The 19,265-nt window shown below is 35.6% G+C and overlaps 1 pseudogene; it reads left to right on the top strand.

The window, feature by feature from the left end:
• The first annotated feature begins 4,416 nt into the window (after window positions 1–4,416).
• Window positions 4,417–9,780, top strand: LOC141552260 (peptidyl-prolyl cis-trans isomerase-like 4 pseudogene; annotated as a pseudogene).
• The last annotated feature ends 9,485 nt before the right edge of the window (window positions 9,781–19,265 follow it).

Here is a 19,265-nt window from a genome sequence, read left to right as displayed (position 1 = left end):
AAACACTGAAGCATTTTAAATGTCAAAGTGTCTTGTCACAGTTCTCTTTTATTGTCCTGACTCAGTTTCCCTAATTATTCTGATTCAGTTTCCTTAAATTGGTTCTGCCTCAGTTTCCCTAATTGGTCCTACCTTGGTTTCCTTAATTGTTCTGCCTCAATCCCCTTAGTTGCAAACCTCCCCTCTGATATAAGTCAGGACTACTTGCTCTAAGGTTATAAATTGTCAATGTGTACACTCAAAAAGGGGGAGTCCAGACTTTGTGTCTCTAGCCAGACACTTTCTTATTCCCGGTTTTTTAGAATTTATGTACCTACCCCCCCAACCAGTCAGAACTGAATTGATGCTTCCTGCCTGGAGATTCCCACTCACCAGAGTTTGGACTCCACCCCCCTGCCTTTGTTTAGCTACTGTGTGTAAATATGTCATTGAGAACTCACATTGGCTACTGAATGCTGGATGCTGGATTCTTGGAGACGATAGTCTCATTCAGCCCTGGCACCAAACCATGGATCCATTTGGTCCCAGTAAATCTCTCCCTTTCAAATAAAATATTAAATACTCTCTAATCTCTATCTTGCCTCAGTTTCTCCAACATTACAAGAGGAGTTTATAATCTGTCCTAGAGACAATATGGAGCCATTGAAGTTTCTTGAATAGAGAAATATCATGTTCTGACTTGCATTTTAGGAATATCAATTTGGTAGCTTGTGTGGCTAATTAATGGGAGGAGGAAGAGAAGAGGAGAGAGAGACAGAGACACACACAGAAAAAGAGACAGAGACAGAGACAGAGAAACAGAGAGAGAGAGAGAGAGAGAGAGAGAGAGAGAGAGAGAGAGAGAGAGAGAGAGAGAGAGACACTGAGAGAGAAATGGGTCTGGAAGAAATCTTTTGAGAATGAGTCCTAATTTTATCACTAAATCATAGCCAATCCTTTCTAAACAAGTTATTCAGCACTGTTAGAGCTATTTATAACTTGATTACAATTTTAGGTGGTTTTTACTTAGCATATTAGCATACTATTCCTCAGAATGGCAAAGCCAATTCTCATGGATCCCCAGTTTGGTTAGAGAAAACTCTGAAAGTAACTGGGGTCTAACTATAGTTCAGATATTCTGAAGAAAATAGAGCCAGCTTCTCTTGACTTTGTAGTAGCTATTGCTAAATTTTCAGAGGAAGCGTTAACACATTTACAAATACTACAAATCAGGACCTGATTTATTGTTTTGTTGATTTTCTACATTTAATAAAGTGATGAAGAAAATGTAAATAAGGCAGGATTTTTGGAGAGGAGGCCGTTAAACTTTTTCAAGTACCCCAGAGTAAGCTGCTTAATCATCCACTTTTTTTTTTTTTTTTTTGGAGGCTAGGGTTAAGTGACTTGCCCAGGGTCACACAGCTAGGAAGTGTTAAGTGTCTGAGACCACATTTGAACTCGGGTCCTCCTGAATTCAAGGCTGGTGCTCTATCCACTGAGCCACCTAACTGCCCCATCATCCACTTTTTAAATAAAAACTAAAAAACTAAAAATCAGAAATCAAGTCAAATAAAGTCAACAAATATTTAAATGCCCATTGGGTGCAAAGTACTGTGATGGGCATTGTGGGACATTCGTATTAGAGATATAACAACATAAATATAATTAATTTATATGTTAATAATGTAAAATAATATAAAATATAACAAAAAGAAATAAAAATTCTTCTGACAATGATAATTTCTATTGAGTTGGAAAGGACTTTGAATCTGTTGTCTAAAGATCAGCCTTGCTATGTTTGGAGAGTCTCACTTTTGGAATGACCAATGGAATGAACATTTTTAGTTATACTAATTCATAACGATTACCTACTGAAGTGGTAGAAGATGAGATGGGTCATTGAAGGCATAATGGTTGGAGACAAGTTTAACTGTCAGCTACAAGTCAAGTCAACAAGCATTTGTTGGGCATTTACTATATACTAGGCACTGTGCTAAATGCTAGGAATAAAAAGAAAGGCAAAAATAATTCCTGCTCTTAAGGACCTTAATAGTGGAGACAACACACAGCTATGTATCAGTTGTATGTCAGATAAACTAGGGATGCTCTTAGAGATAATGTACTAGAATAAAGGGGAATGTGTTATGCTGAAAGAGCATAATGAGCCTTGTCCTATTTGGCCATAGAATGAAGAACTTGGAGCACACAGAAGAGTTTCAGAGGGTCAGATTTGGGTTTAATTAAGAAAAAAATTTCATAATAAAAAGAATTATCCAAAAGTAGACTTCCCACAGGGTCTGTGAGTTCTCCCTCACTGGAGTGGGATTGAAGAAAAGATTGGCCATGTTGTAGAAAGGCAACTTCTGGCAGGTACTGGTTGAATTACATACCTGATTCATTAAATGAAGAAACCCTGGGAAAACTCAAAACCCCTTTGGAAGGAAGCTGAGAGTGTTACTACTGGGCTTATATCCCAAACAGATATTAAAGAAGAGAAAGGGACCTGTGTGTGCCAAAATGTTTGTGGCAGCCCTTTTTGTAGTGGCTAGAAACTGGAAAATGAATGGATGCCATCAATTGGAGAATGATTGGGTAAATTGTGGTATATTAATATTATGGAATGTTATTGTTCTGTAAAAGATGACCAGCAGGATGAATACAGAGAGGCCTGGAGAGACTTACATGAACTGATGCTAAGTGAAATGAGCAGAACCAGGAGATCATTATATGCTTCAACAACAATACTGTATGAAGATGCATTCTGATAGAAGTGCATATCTTCGACAAAGAGAAGATCTAATTCAGTTCCAATTGATTAGTGATGGACAGAATCAGCTACACCCAGAGAAGGAACACTGGGAAATGAATGTGGACTGCTTGCATTTTTGTTTTTCTTCCCAGGTTATTTTTACCTTCTGAATCCAGTTTTTCTTGTGCAACAAGAGAACTATATGGATCTGCACACATATATTGTATCTAGGATATACTTTAACATGTTCAACATGTATAAGACTACCTGCCATCTAGGGGAAGGGTGGAGGGAGAGAAGGGAAAAGTTGGAACAGAAGTGAATGCAAGGGACAATGTTGTAAAAATTACCCATGCATGTTCTGTCAATAAAAAGCTATGATTAAAAAAGAGAGAGAAAATTATGTGTAGAATAGCTGAAGATGTAATAGATGAAAAATCAGATTTTGTTTCAAAAAAAAAAAAAGAAGGAAGCTGAGTTTCTTTGTCAGAGTAAAACCAAACAATAACAGCCCAGAGACCCTTTCTCAAATATGAAGAGTTTGAATAGATCTTCAATTTCCCAGGACTCTTAGAATGAATCAGCAGCAATCCACAGGTCTATGCTCCATATTCCCTTGTCATAATACCTGATTCTTCTAGACCAAGAGAAGAACCTTATCAAAATCCACTGGCTAGGGAGAAGATTCTACATTGCTTCTAGGGACCCACCAACTGCCTAATTTCATTTTATCTTTCTCTCTGACTGCCTTTTGTTCTGTGAATGTCTCCCTTCAATAAACACAGTTTGCTTTACTATCTTATGAGCTTCGTGTTTCCTTTTACTAAACTAGTGGTATTCTCAACCTTTCTGAGTCTACAATAAAACACATGATCTTTTTTAAAAAGGAACCCAACAATGTCCTTCCAAATATGAAGTACTTCTGAATGTGCCAGCTGTTGCCAGGTTTGGAATTTGAAAACTCATTGCAAAACTCTCCAAATCTCTCATTAGATTATATTCCAGGAACAGGAACATAGATCTTGCTACACACTGTAATAAATATTTGCCCCAAATTAATTCTTCTTTTTTTTTAACCTTACTAAGGCATCAGTGATCATACTTGATTTATAATATTTGCCTTTTCAGCAAAGAGCAAATCTGGATGTTTCAAATGCATTCTCAGATGAACTTTTCCATCTGCATAAAGAGTTGAAATGCAAAGCCAGCATATCTATCAGAGGGAGCTTTTAAAAAGCACAATGAGGACATCAGCTTGATTTTTTAAATATACCATTGTTGAATTCTGCTTTCTAGAGCCCCCAAGTTGGGATGACAAAACATAACATTGCTTTCTAGAGTCCCCACACTGGGGAGATTAAAATATACCTTCCTAGTCACTTCTTCACTAGAAAGCAGGACACAACATACCATGTCTCATTTATTCAACCTATCAACAAGCTTTTCTTAAGCACTTAGCATGTGGCCTGTTGTCAGAAGCAGGCATGCAGGCAAAAGAATGAAACACTTTCTACTCTCAAGAAGTTTACAATCTACTGGGAAGACAAAAATAACAGAGAAGCTTGTATTTTTTTCCTCAAGGCAATAGGGAACCACTGAAATTCATTGAGTGGTGGAATCACATGGAAGGGAGATCAATTAAGTTATTGCAATAATCCAGTTGAAAGTTCTTGAAGACCTAAACAAGGATGGTGGCCATGTGAGTACAAAGAAGGGGGAGATTGTGAGGAATGCCATTTGTTTCTTTACTGAAATTCTCAATAAATTTTACAGATGAAGGAAGCCAAGATGTTTGAAGCCTAATGATGTGGGATTTAGGAGTATTACTCACCTTCCCATCTTTATTTTTCTTCTTTCTTCCCTGTTTGTTTCCCTGGCACTGGAGGGTAGAAACACCTCCTCAAGAGCTCTCAGCTCAACTGCAAAAACAACATGTCAACCCCAGTTTCCACTGTTCACAATGATAAAAGCGGTTCATTCTGATTCCAAAAGATTGTGACAAGCCTGGCCCTGATGGGACTAGTCCTGTTGCTATCTGATTTCAGAGGGATGAGGGGGGGGAGAAAGGATCCTAAGCCTAAAATCCCTTTTATGGAAAACAAGTGTTTTGTCTTTTTTACAATGAGAGGTTTTTAGATATAAAATCCAAATTAACTTAAATTTATACCAAGAAATACATTACTAATATCAGATTCTTTGTTGGGACCATGAGGGCCAGAGGAAAAATATGTTACTATTGAAAGGATAAAAGTATGCAAAAAGAGAAGAGGCTAAGTAGGCCCAAATTCAAACTTGTTCTATTTCACAATATTTTAAGCAGCTGCATTTGACTTTTCTGGCATACTAAGCCAATAATTCACATTTACATAGTACTTAGAGGTTTGCAAGGAACTTTCCACAGGACCCCTCCCTATGAACTTTGTAGAAGAATTATTATTATCCCATTTTGCTTATAAAAAAAAAGTAAAAATCAGAAATGGCATATCATACAGAGATAGAACACAAATCGGTTCTTCTGACTTTAAAATCAGGACCTTTTCTTCTGAGTGACACTATTTCTAAGATATTCTGATTCTCTAAATAGTTTGTTCTACTGCTCAATATGTCTTGGTCCAAGATCCCTCAAAAGCCAATCTAAATAAAAACCAGTAGTTTGGGAATAAAGAGAATGAAAGTAATTGACATTTATATAATGCTTTATGAACATTATATGATGAGCTCTTTGACTTGACATTATGTGGTCAATCAATGTTAGCTCCATTTTAAACTAGTATGGCAGAAAGTAGGCATAGACCCACTCCTAACACCATATACCAAGATAAAGTTGAAATGAGTTCATGATCTAGACATAAAGAATGATATTATAAACAAATTACAAAGAACATAGGACAGTTTACATCTCATATTTGTGGAGGAGGAAGGAATTTGTGACCAAAGAAGTAGAGACCATTATTGATCACAAAATTGATGATTTTTATTATATTAAGTTAAAAAGTTTTTGTACAAACAAAACTAATGCAGACGAGATCAGAAGGGAAGCAACAAACTGGGAAAATATTTTACATTCAAAGGATCTAATAAAGACCTCATTTCTAAAATATATAGAGAATTGACTCAAATTTATAATAGTTCAAGCCATTCTCCAATTGATAAATGGTCAAAGGATATGAATGGACAATTTTCAGATGAAGAAATTGAAACTATTTGTAGCCACATGAAAAGATGCTCCAAATCACTATTGATTGGAGAAATGCAAGTTAAGACAACTCTGAGATACCACTGCACATCTGTCAGATTGGCTAAGATGGCAAGAAAAGATAATGTTGAATGTTGGAGGGGATGTGGGAAAACATTGTTGGTGGAACTGTGAATGGATCCAATCTTTCTGGAGAGAAATTTGGAACTATGCTCAAAAAGTTATCAAACTGTACATACCCTTTGATCCATCAGTGTTTTTACTGGGTTTAAATCCCAAAGATTAAAGGAGGGAAAGGGGCCCACATGTGCAAAAATGTTTGTGGCAGCCCTCTTTGTAGTGGCAAGAGATGGAAACTGAGTGGATGCCTATCAATTGGACAATGGTTTAATAAATTATGGTATATGAATGCTATGGAATACTATTGTTCCATAAGAAATGACCAGGAGAGGTCCGGAGAGACTTATGTGAACTGATGCAGTGAAATGAGCAGAACAGGAGATCATTATACACGGCAATAACAAAATTATATGATGATCACTTCTTACTGATATGGCTCTCTTCAACAATGAGATGGTTCAAACCAGTTCCACTTGTTCAATGATGAAGAGAGCCAGAGAGAGAACCGTGGGAACAGAGTTTGGAACACAATATAGCATTCTCATTCTCTCTGTTGTTATTTACTTGCATTTTGTTTTCTTTCTCAGTTTCTCTTTTCCTTTCTTCTTGATCTGATTTTTCTTGTGCAACAAGATAACTGTATAAATATGTGTTCATATATTGGATTTGACATATATTCCAACATATTTAACATGTATTGGACTATCTGCAAGCTAGGGGAGGGAGTGGGAGGAAGGTGGGGAAAATTTGGAACAAAAGGTTTTTCAAGGGTCAATGTTGGAAAAATTACCCATGCATATGCTTTGTAAATTTAAAAAAAAAAAGTTAGCTTCATTTTATAGATGTGATAGCAGACTTCCAGAGGAGTATTTGTCTTAGGTCATATGTCTGTCTAGGATTCAAGTCTTGGCTTTTTGACCTCCAGTTCAGTTGTTTTTCTTTGCCTCAATCTACCTTCCTTAAAAAGAGAATTTTTCTGGTTATCTCTCCTGAATATCACTGAAGAAGAGGCTATTTGGGTAGAAGAAAAAGGAAGAAGAAATAAGGAGGAATTCATATTGTAATGAAAAATTCTCTGCCTGTGGTAAAGTGCAGTGTGAGTCAGAGTTTTCCCAGTATAAGATGCCAACATCCTCTGGAGTCAACTAGAAGCCTGAGAAAGAATAGCTGCCAATGGAATTCTCCATTTGTTCCCCTGGACTTAACATAGTTTGGGAAGAAAAGAAAGGAGGAGAGTTGGAGAAGTATAGTACTAGAAGTGAGGAGAACTGGCTTCTAGGTTTGGTTCTGCTATTTTTAAAAAATTTGTGTTTTTTATAACAAAGTTATTTCATCTCTTTGCCTCCAATTAGTCAATAAGCATTAAGTGTTGACTATGTTCGGTTGTTGTTTGCCTTCATTCTCGAAGAGGACCATAACATGAGGGAGGTGATGCTATGGCATGTAAGAATCAGAATGAAGGAGGGATTTAGGAACTGTCCTAAGTACTGGGTCAAAAATATTTTATATAGGAGGAAAACATGTACATAGAAATGTGTGACAGGACAGTGCCAAACTAAATCCCCTACACCTTCTGCTGGGCAGCAATTGATCAGCATTTGATTAGCTCCCATGGGAAGCCAAAAAGTGATGACTGAAAGGCTTGCCTCCATCACACCTTAAGAAGGAAAGAAGTCCAGGAAGAAAAGTGAGACTTGATGGAACAGAGCTTACAACAAGGATGATTTTCTCAGTGGAAGTGAGGGCAAGTTTGGGGACTTTCACGTGGGATTTTGCATGGGTTTTTCTACAACCACCACCACCATAACCACAAGTGACTAGGTAGTAGAGTAGATTTTGAGATACTAATACACTAAATTTGTAACACTTATGTGAAAGCCAAATGTAACAGTGACAGAATAGTTTATGTTGCTACTTGGAACAGAACTGGTGAATTCACACTTGCATATTCTTTCACTCCCACTCCTGTTATCTCCTTCTCTTAGGAGAGAAACAAACTTGTTTCTCAATAACTATTTCTCAAAATTTTGTTTTACTATCTGTTTTGCTATTCTTTGATATGTAGTGGTTAACCACGGAATCACTGATCTGAATCTGTCTCTTTAAACAGTGGTGACAAAGGGAGATGCAACAGATGGTAAATAATAATAGCTAGAATTCATTTAGCTAGCTATTAGATTTATAAAGCATTTTTATAAATTCATTATTTCAGCTAATATCCATAGCAATAATACTGACCTTACTGAAATATCACCAGTGTGGAAGAGTATTCTGTGAGTTTCTGTTGTCTAGGACCCAGAGGCTGGTGGTGCTATTGGAGACCACTTTGGGAGATGTTATTGAGTTGTATGCAGAGGGGAGGCCGTAGGCTTGACTGAATTTTCTGAAGTTGTACAAAATAAAATACTTAAATATTGTGTCATTTATAATGTCCAGAGAAATTTTATTGTACAAACTGCTGATGCTATGAATAGTGACTCAGTCTATGTGCAATCATATGGTAATTAGGCAAGGTTTTTTGAGACAGAAAAAATACCAAGAATTAAGCACAAGAAAAAAGAGTACCAAAACTATTGTGAACAATTATAATGATCACCATGGATCTCAGTTATTTGATACCACAGGAGAAAATGTAGATTACCTTGATCAGGTGTGCATCAAATATCTGATGAAATAATAGAGAGACTGGCTGTATTCAAGAAAATGAATGAGACTTTTGTTGACAAAGACTTTGTAATTTATCAAAATATCAGGATAAATCATAGCATGATTTTAGATGATGTATTTGATGACCCATCTGGTGTACCTATTCCAAAACCAACAAAGGAACAACTAGATAGTGGCTGAATAAAATAGATGATGAAATCAATGATTTCAAAAGGAGATCAGCTAAAGAAACTGAAGAAATAATGACTGAAGAAGGAAAAAACCAGGTTATTATTTTAGAAATAGTGGGAGATTTACCTGAAGCAATAATCAGACCTCTAGAAAATTTCCCATTTGTGTACAAATTGAATCCAGTAACCACAGATGAAAATCTGGAAATAATATTCTCAACATTTGGGTCCATAAAAGTTGTGAAATTATTCATGCCTGGAAGTTGGGAGGGTCCCTTTGTTATGCATTTATTGAATTTGAAAAGGAAAAACATTATGAAAAAGCCTTTGTCAAAATTGATAGTGTGCTTATGGATGGCAAATGAATTTGTATAGCTTTTAGCCTATTGTTGCAAAAGTTAAATGGAAAAGAAAAGGTGGGATATATACCAAGAAAGATTTCAAGGAATATAATAAAAGGACTAGGAAGAATCTTCTAACTTTACTCTCAAGGTTAAATTAAAATCCAAACAGTTACAAAATATGATCCTGAGTTGGATGAAGAGACAGAAAACTCTAAACTCAAGTAAAAAACTAAAGGAAAAAACTCATCACTGTTCCCGAATAGGAATATACAATAGTAAAATGTTCTAAGGATTCCAACTGGGAATGGTATCATAGGAAATAGGAAGTGTTGTAAAGTGAAGTGGAAAGGGGGAAAAAAGGAAGTGATATCAATGCTTACAACCACAGTGGATCTTGGGATAGATGTCTACTATGGTAACAGCAAATCTAATTACCAAACAGAACTATATGAAAAAAAAAAAAAGGATAAAAAAAGACAAAAGCAGATGTCCAAAGAAAGTCACATACAAAGAAAGAGACAGATAAAGGAAGATATATCAGAGAAGATCTTATAAACTTTCTCTACTGTGACTTAAGCTAATAAAGGACTGTACAGATTCAAACCCAAGCAGTCAGAGACTACTCTTACCTTTTACTTGCTTAAATCTTTCACTGGAAGCACACAAACATTTTCAATTAATACAAAATACATAGGACAGCAAAAGTCCTATAATAAAAGATTAAAACATTTTTCTTTTGTATATTAACTAATTTTTTGTTGTTTGACTCTCTGTGACCTCATGGACTATAAGCACATCAGGCCCTTCTTTTCTCTACTATCTCTCCAGGTTTGTCCAAACTCATATTCATTGCTTCCATGACGTTATCTATCCATCTAATCCTCTGCCATTGCCTTCTCCTTTTGCCTTCAATCTTTCCTAACATTAGAATTTTTTCCAATGAGTCCTGTCTTCTCCTTATGTGGCCGAAGTATTTGTTTCAGTGTCAATATTTGACCTTCCAGTGAAAAACTTGAATTGATTTCTTAAATTATTGACTAATAGTGTCTCCCTACTGTCTAAGGGACTTTCAAAAATTTTCTAAATTAATTTAGTTAATAAAAGTAATAATTTATTCAGTGCATATTTAGATATTGTGCTAAGAGCTTTACAATTATTATCTCACTTGATCCTCACAACAACCCTGGAAAATTAGCAACTAAGGCAAACAGGTTAAATGATTTGCCTACTCACATAGCTAGTAAGTGTCTGAGGCCGAATTTGAACTCACTTATCCTGAATCCATGTCTGAAGCTTTATACACTGTACCACATAAATGATGGGGATACAAAACAAAAGGGAAATAAATAGCACCTTAGGCATCTACAATCTTGTGGGAGTGAACATGTACATATATAAATACACAAAATAAACATCAGGTAATTTTGGCAGGATGGAATAGTAGTTGGGAGAGGGGAATCAGGAAGGACCTAATATAGGAGGCAGAAATTGAAGTGAGTATTGAAAGCAAGTTAAGGATACCAAGAATGAAATGAAGAGAGAGGCACTGTAGGCTTGAGGGTGGTAACAACCTAGATAAAGACTTGGTGATAGAACATGGAAAGCTGTTCAAAGGAACAACATAAAGTCCTGTTTGACTGTAGTTTGGCTGGACCTTGGAGATTGTGGAGAGAATTAAATATATAATAAGTCTAGAATATAGGTTGTGAAAAGCTTTAAATATGAAACAGATTACTGTTACTTTGAAGAGGCTGATCTAGAGAAAGATATATACTTGCATAAAAGGCCAGTTGAGAAAGTAATCCCAGACATTATTCCTCTAAATGCATAGTTCTTTATGAATGCCCTTGCTGTGGAATCTCAGAAAGTTCCTGGTCTGCTAAATTTTCTCTTAAGTAGACAAAAAGTCCGATTGCTAACATGAGAAAATCCTCAATCTTGATGCTAGTGACCTATCTCCTCTGGGGTGCAAGAGGTGGCAAGAAAGTGACTTCAGATGTATCTCCTGAATAGCTGTGATTCTCTCAGCTATGAACTTATGCCATTCTTTCCTTTAGGTCTCTATTATAATTACATTTTGTATATAGCTAAAAGCAATATTTTATTTGATATCATTGTAACAACCCTGAAAGGTAAGTGCTCTTATTATGAACAACTAATGAATAACTATGTAATGTTTTATGTAATGTTCACTATGTGCCAGGTGCTTTATAATTAATATCTCAAAAATTATTATTGCATTTTGTTCTTATAAGTCTTGGAGAAAAGTGCTATTATTTTCTTCATTCTATATATGAGCAAATTCAGGACAACAGAGGTTAAATGACTTGGCCAGGATCACATGGCTAGTCAGATCTGAAGAACAAATATACTTGAATCTTCTTGATTCCAGGCCATACCATATACTCTACCTAATGCCCCAAGTGTTCAGTGGGGAGATATAGTGAGAAATTTTATATAAGTATTGGGGCTGTCCCAGCATGGAGGCTCATTAATGGAGGAGATTAATTTGATTAATTATTTTGTAGCATACCAAAAATGTAGACAGAAGAAGTGGATCTGGACCAGTCCTAGACAGAAAAGACTAAAAAGCTTCCACTGAAAGGAAGTGTGTAAATGGACTAGAGTTACCTTTTCAAAGGTGATTGACTCAAGTATTTCTCCTTTCCTGTGATTTCTTCCCATAGCAGATTTGAAATAAAATTCATCCCTTAAAGGGCAGAATCAAAGAAGCAGTTAGAGGGGGAAAAATTGTAGGCCAAAGGAATCAGGAGAAAGAGCAATCCCACTCATAAGAGATAAGAATCAGAAAGAAGGAATCACTCAATTCCTTCTCAAGAACCAATTACCATCTATTCCTCAGAGCTCTTAGATAAATAAATATAAACTATAATCAAAGTAAATACAAGGCAATTTGCCAAGTGGAGGGAAAGAAGAGGCAGGGGCAGATGTGGAAATGATAAAAGTGCTTGTGGGATGCTTTGAAGGAAGGTAGATAGAGATTCCTCTTAGTTTTCTTCTATATAAAATAAATGAATTGAGCTAGAATAATTAATTCAATTAGCCAAACAGTTATTTAACACCTTCTCTGAGTAAAGCTCTGTTCTGGAAACTGGAGATATAGAAACCTACACCTCCTCTTCCCCCTCCTCCCTCAAAAAGAATACTTGCCTCGAGAACTTAACATTTATTGCAGGACCTTGTACTCTCTTTGAATGGCCTGAAAAGTTCCCTATATGAATCATATGGCTCCCAGAATATAAATGCTTTGTACATTCTCAAAAAATGAGAAATGTCAGTCTAGTATATATTTCACACTGAATCTCTTAGTGAACAATGCATCTTCTGGAGAAATTTACCTCTGTTTGTCCATTTGGGTAATTGTATTAGGATCTGAATTCTATTACTATCAGTGCCTCTTAAGCTCTCTGACCATCAGTTCCCTCTTCACTAAAATAAGGATTGTAATACCTAACACTACTGTATTAACAGCGTTATTATGAGAAAAGTACTTTGTAAACTTCAGTATTGTTGCAATGGCCCAAAATCTTCCCAAGAAGTTAAAAGGATTAAGAAAATAACAGCAATTTTGCCAAAATAACATTTAGTTTGGGATTATTCCAGGGTACTAAACCTGGGAGGTCTGGAAAAGTCTAATTAATCCATCAGCATAAGGGGGAACAATTTATAATTGGTAAGTATTAAGAAAGGGCTGTGGTTTTCTCAACTGGAAGGTCTGAATCATAGAACACCAGAGCTGGAAGGGACTTATTATAGACCAGTGTTGTTAGATGAAAAAATAGGAATAAAGTTACTTGTTCAAGTACACACAGTAAATTAGTGGTAGAAAGGAGTCTAGAACTTAGGTCTCCTGATTCCCAGTACAGATTTTTTTTTCCTACTAACTACAGTGCTAGAAGAAAATAAGGGAAAAATAAATTGACGATTAGGTATTTTTCTTGTTGTTATTTTTGTGTCCATGTGCAATGATGCTTGAAGTTTCCAGTTTTCATAAGGTTAGGAATAATTCTCTAAATTATTGCAAAAAAAGAAATCCATGACATTCCTAATTGGATTATATAGTTTTCCAATTTAAATTTTGCAGCCAGAAGACTTTTTTGAGTTTAAGTAGATTTTTTTTCCTTCTGCTACTTTCTGATGGTAACAATATGGCTTTTGCTAAGAGGAACCAGCAGCTATCTAAATGTTGTGTAAAATATTGTGAATGCAGAGTTAAAAGACCTGGTTAAATTGTGGCTCAGCTTCTTGACTTATAAAGGATCTGGCATAATAATGATAATGTTGATGACTTTGGGGGATCAGATTTGTGATTTCCTTGTTTATGAGGAACTCCTGGTGCGGAAATTTTTTTTTTTACTGAGACAGAACTACTTTTCAAGTTACAGTCTTTTGGAGTTGCCTGGGAAGTATTAAGAGGTTAAGTGGCTTGCAAAGAGTCACAAAAAAAGCATAAAGGCAAAACCTGAACCTTGGTCTTACCTTTGGTACAAGTCTTCCCTACTTTGCTAAGTGTGTATGTTACCTTCCCTGTTTTAGAGACTTATCTATCCAGTACAACATACCGACACTCACTTAATGTTTATAGCATACTCTAAATATTTGGGCCTCAGTTTCCTCATTTGTAAAATTATGATCTTTCAGGCCCCCTTCCAGTACTCATAGTGTGTGATTTTCTTGAGTTTATTATGAGCACCTCCCATAAAGTAATAAGCCCCATTAAAGCATTAACAAAGTTTAGTGGTTTGGGAGATAATCTAATCACAACCCCCCCTCCAAATTACCTTTTTGCAAAAGACCACAATGCTAACATGGGAGATGAAAGCATATGTATCAATATGATTACATTTAGCAATTTAATATAAATCTTTTACTGGAAAAAGCCACTCATTAAATGTTATGGTATTGCTACCTAAAGGGAGCTTGTTGGATCATCATGCCATGAGCTAAGAGGGCTGTAGGTTCAAAGAGAAGGGGAGGAAAAAGAGCAGAACTGCTAATTATTCCTAATGATTGTTTATAAATCCACTCATTTCCCTGGCCCTTTGCAGTCTCATCAAGCAAATATCAGTGATCGAAATTTATATAGCTTATTGGGTATTTTACAGGATGTATCTCTAAGACCTTAGAGATACATCCTGTAAAATACCCAATAAGCTATAAAATGGGACTCATCAGAAATTTAAAAAAAGAGTCTGACTAAGAGGATTATATTTATATTTGCAGAATGGAAATTTCCTGCCCCATACACAGAAAAAAGATACATTGGAATTAGAAAAGTATAATAAGCAGATGCTATTCATCTATACAAAATGTATATGTGTGTGTATATATAAACATATATAAATGCATGAGATAAAAATTAGCACTATGTATATGAAATATAAACAGTATTCTAAATATATATAAAAGCAAATTTAGAAATATACAAATATATAATGCATAGTATATATATGCATAAAATATGTGTTATCCATATGGACACTATATACACTCTATTATTAAATGTATAAGGATAATATAAAGATGTGTCTGTATTTCCGCAACCTCTTCATATAGAAATTATGTCTCCCTTATGTGTGAATTCTATTCTATGATAATAAAAAAATAATAATAATCTCTGTGTAACAAATAGTATATCCCCTAGGGGAAAGTTTCTTTTGACATTACAAATTTGGATGACAGCCATTCCCAAAGGAAACTAAAAATTAATGACATAGTCAACATGTCAAAATGTTGGTTTTATAGGAGACAAAATGACACACACATGTTTAGTTCTGTTTCCATTTCTTGTCCTAATCACTTTTCTTTTCTCTCTCTCTCTCTCTCTCTCTCTCTCTCTCTCTCTCTCTCTCTCTCTCATATTAGTAGCTCTAATGAGAGTAAAAATGTTACCTGAAGAGTATTGCTACCTTCCAATCCCAGTTCTTAAAACTGGTAGAGATGCTTTTGTTGGTGCAGCAAGCACAATCAGATCATGATGGACTTCATTTAAAAAAAAACAAAAAACCTCACCTTTGGGACCATCTCTTCCCTACTATGCTAAGTGCGTATGTTACCTTCCCCTCTATATTCAACATGCATTTTAATAGCCTTACAACTATAAACCCTTCTAGTTATATCAGGGATGCTAAGGACCAGTAGATTTTGTTTTTTCTTTAAAAAAAAAAAAAAAAAAAAAAAAGGAAGAAAAAGGAAAAACAAGCTTACCCTGGTGTTGATCAAACATAGATGAGGGACTAAAATCCATGGTGTCGTAGATCAGACTGGCTTATCATTCAGACTGGACAAAAATCATCTTCCAGGTCTCTAGCGTGGAAAAAACCCATACTGCATCATTACACACATTTTAGCCATAGAACACTCACTGATAGCTGTGGCCAAGTCCTCTCATTAAACATATGTTACAGCTTCAGGTTGTTGTCAAGGCAAATAAAAGGTATCTGGTATAAGCTGCCAAGCTTATACTGGAATAGGGATAGAGCCTCTGAATGGTCTCACTGGATAGCTATAATTGCATATGTGTGTGTGTATGTGTGTGTGTGTGTGTGTGTGTGTGTGTGTGAGAGAGAGAGAGAGAGAGAGAGAGAGAGAGAGAGAGAGAGAGAGAGAGAGAGAGTGAGAGAGAGAGAGAGAAAGGAAGAAAGAAAGAAAGAGAGAGAGAGGGAAGGAGGGAGGGAGGGAGAACCATCCCCCAACATCCCAGTGTTGTATATGGAATGGTAATCTGCCTTTTATCCAGGATGGGAAAGATGTTGTGGGTCACCCTGTATCAGCAGCGTGAAAAATGTTTTAAACAAACAGAAATCTCAATCGGTGACTGAGAATTCAGTGTCACACAGAGCATGTGCAAAACTCCCAATGCAGTTTGGATACTGATTTCCTCGTAGGATGCAAATGGCATTCAGAGTGCAGCTTGTTTGGAGAACACTATCTCAATGTACTACAACATCAGAGTGTAGCATCTGGGAAGACCATGTGTGAATATATTGAGCTTTATCTACTAACCTCTTTATTTTACCAGTAATCTTTGAATTATGGGAAAAATTGAACAGCAAAGGAGGTGACCTTTATAAAAATCACTTTCCAAGGTTCATAGAAGAATGATCAAAGTGATATCCTCAAAGGCAGGGGACATATCTGACACATTTCAAACAGCCCTACCACATTGTTGATATTTAAATATTCTTAGTGATAGTGATGATCATCTTCAATTTTTACAAGTCAAGGAACAAATAATTCACTTTTATGTCATAAGGAACAACAAGTAATGTGATACTTTAACAGTAATGTCCAGTATTAAGTGCTCTACTAATCCACTTTTTTACCTGCAGTCCCCAATCCTATGACATTGATTTTCACAAAATCACAGACATTCTTGGAAGAAGTTTTAGGGGCTATCTTGATTAACTTGCATTTGAATAGGAGTCTTCCTACAATATCCTTGACAAATATTTAACCGACCTCCTTTTGAAGACCTTCACTATCTTCTGAGGCAGCCCATTCAAAGATAGGATTCTTCCAATATCTAAAGTGGTGGATCCTTTTGCATGGAGTCAAAATTTGTTCTTCTGCAGCTTCTATTCTCTGATCCTACTTCTGCTCTCAGAAAGTAAAACAAGCCAAATCCTCTATGGGCATATCTCATTTTATTGCACTTCATGTTATTGAACTTCCCAGATATGTTTTTATGAATTGAAGATTGTTGCAAACCTGCATTAATAAGGCTATTGTTACATTTCCCCTAATAGCTTGTGTTCATATTGTGCATTCACGTCTCATTTTGGTAATTCTCCCAATATTTCAAACTTTTTCATTATTATTATTTCTGTTATAGTGATTTGTGATCTTTGATGTTGCTATTAGAATTATATTGAGGAGGTCGGGAATTGAACACATATAAAATGACAAACTTAATTGAGAAATGCTGTGTGCTCTGACTGATTCACCAACTAGCCATTACCTTTCTCACTTCCTTTCCTTGGGTCTCCCTGTTCCTGAAACACAATATTGAAATTAGGCCGGTTAATAACTCCATAATGGCTTCTAAATAGTCAAATGAAAGAAAATCTCAATCAATGGGTCAAACTTCATTGTTGTCTGATTTTAAGAAATCACCACAGCATTTTTATTCATTGAATGATTCAATTGAACCCCCAAATTCAGCAATTACCCCCTTGATCAGTCAGCAGTCATCAACATTGAGATAAGACCCACTACAACCAAAAAGATTATGGCTTATTGAAGACTCATATTATGGATAACATTTTTTTTATCAATAATTTTGAATTACAGTATGTACATTTTGTAAACATAATACTATTTTGTACTTAATAGAGTATGGCATACTGTAAACAAAACTTTATATTGTAAATAAAACTTTTATAGGCACTAGGAAACCAAAAATTTCATGTGATTCAATTATGGTTGTCTGGAACTGAACCTTTGATATCTTTGCGGTATGCCTAAATTATATAGTAACCTTTTTAATACTTGAAGACAGTTATTACATCCTTCCTAAGCAAGAGTATATATACACACACATAAGCCCCTATACACATATATAAAAATATATGTGTATATATATATATATATATATATATATATATACATATATATATATGTATATATATATATGAATTTTATTTTTCCCCAATTATATGTAAAAACAATTTTGAATTTATTTCGAAGTGTTGAATTCCCAATTCCTTTTCTCCTCTCCTGCTGAAGAGAGAAGCCCAAAACTCTAAAAATCCCTAAAGGAGAAAATCTCTTGCAATTCTGCCTCAGTAAGGGACCCTACCTTAAGGGACAAACAATTTCATCCTTGTTATCTGGATGGGGTGGGCTCAGTCCTGAAACTCATTGAATTCAATTCAAATTCCAGCTCAAGCTGAAACCCATCGAGGAGCCAACTTGGGACTCCACCCATGAGCCCCCCTCAGCTTGTAGCCAAAGCCCCTATTATAAAAGAGGCAAATTAAAATCCTCTCTTTGCAGAGGTTCCAAACATGCCATGCTATCCCATTCTTGGGATGCCGAGGACCTCTGTCCACTGGAATACTCTTTCCAGTGCCATCTCTCTTTATCGTCACCTATTTCCCTAACCAGACTTTATGCCTCTCTGACAGGATTTTTAACCTTCCCTATTATAAACCTCTTTTATCATTCTAGGTTTTTAGGTCTGTAAATTCCTTTACAAAGAACCTCTGCACCGCCAGAAGGGAGTCCCCAAAACTCCCTACCCTTGTGCCGAATTCCAAGGGGTTGCAGGGAAGCCGAACCTCTCCATTTGGTTCCCTGAACCCTGAACCTGCCACTAGACCTTATCATTTAACTCCCTGTCCATCAGAAACCCTAATTTCATTTTGGTTCCCTAAATCTAAACCTTATCACCCCCATTGACAAGGCAAGCAATTTGATTTAGGTTATTATATATATATATATATATATATATATATATATATATATATATACACACACACACACACACAGCATGTAAAATATATTTCCAAGTTAGTCATGTTGTGAAAGCAAACACAGACAAAACACATCCCTTTGCCCTCGAGAAAAATAAAGAAAAAATTATGCTAACAAGAGTATATTGATAATTGTTTAACAATCACCTCTCTGAGAGGAAAGGAGTTTACACAACACACTTTAAAATTTAATTTGCTTTATTAACATTTTCTCCATCCCTTAAATCTAGACAATCCACAAAATTATACATTACATAAACCAGTCTACATGACTTCAAAGATGTATATACATGCTTACATTGAAATTTAGCAATCTACTCTTGAACTAGTCTCATCTGCAGCACATCTTTGTTTTTTTTAATTTTATAATTATAAAATTTTTTGACAGTATATTTGCATGAGTATTTTTTTTAATAACATTATCCCTTGTATTCATTTTTCCAAATTATCCCCTCCCTCCCTCTATTCCCTCCCCTTGATGACAGGCAATCCCATACATTTTACATGTGTTAGTATAACCTAGATACAATATATGTGTGTAAA

The sequence above is a fragment of the Sminthopsis crassicaudata genome, chromosome 1, assembly GCF_048593235.1.
Source record: "Sminthopsis crassicaudata isolate SCR6 chromosome 1, ASM4859323v1, whole genome shotgun sequence".
Classification (NCBI taxonomy): Eukaryota; Metazoa; Chordata; class Mammalia; order Dasyuromorphia; family Dasyuridae; genus Sminthopsis; species Sminthopsis crassicaudata.
The sequence above is the reverse complement of the archived record's forward strand: the minus strand, read 5'-3'. Positions and strand labels throughout refer to the sequence as shown.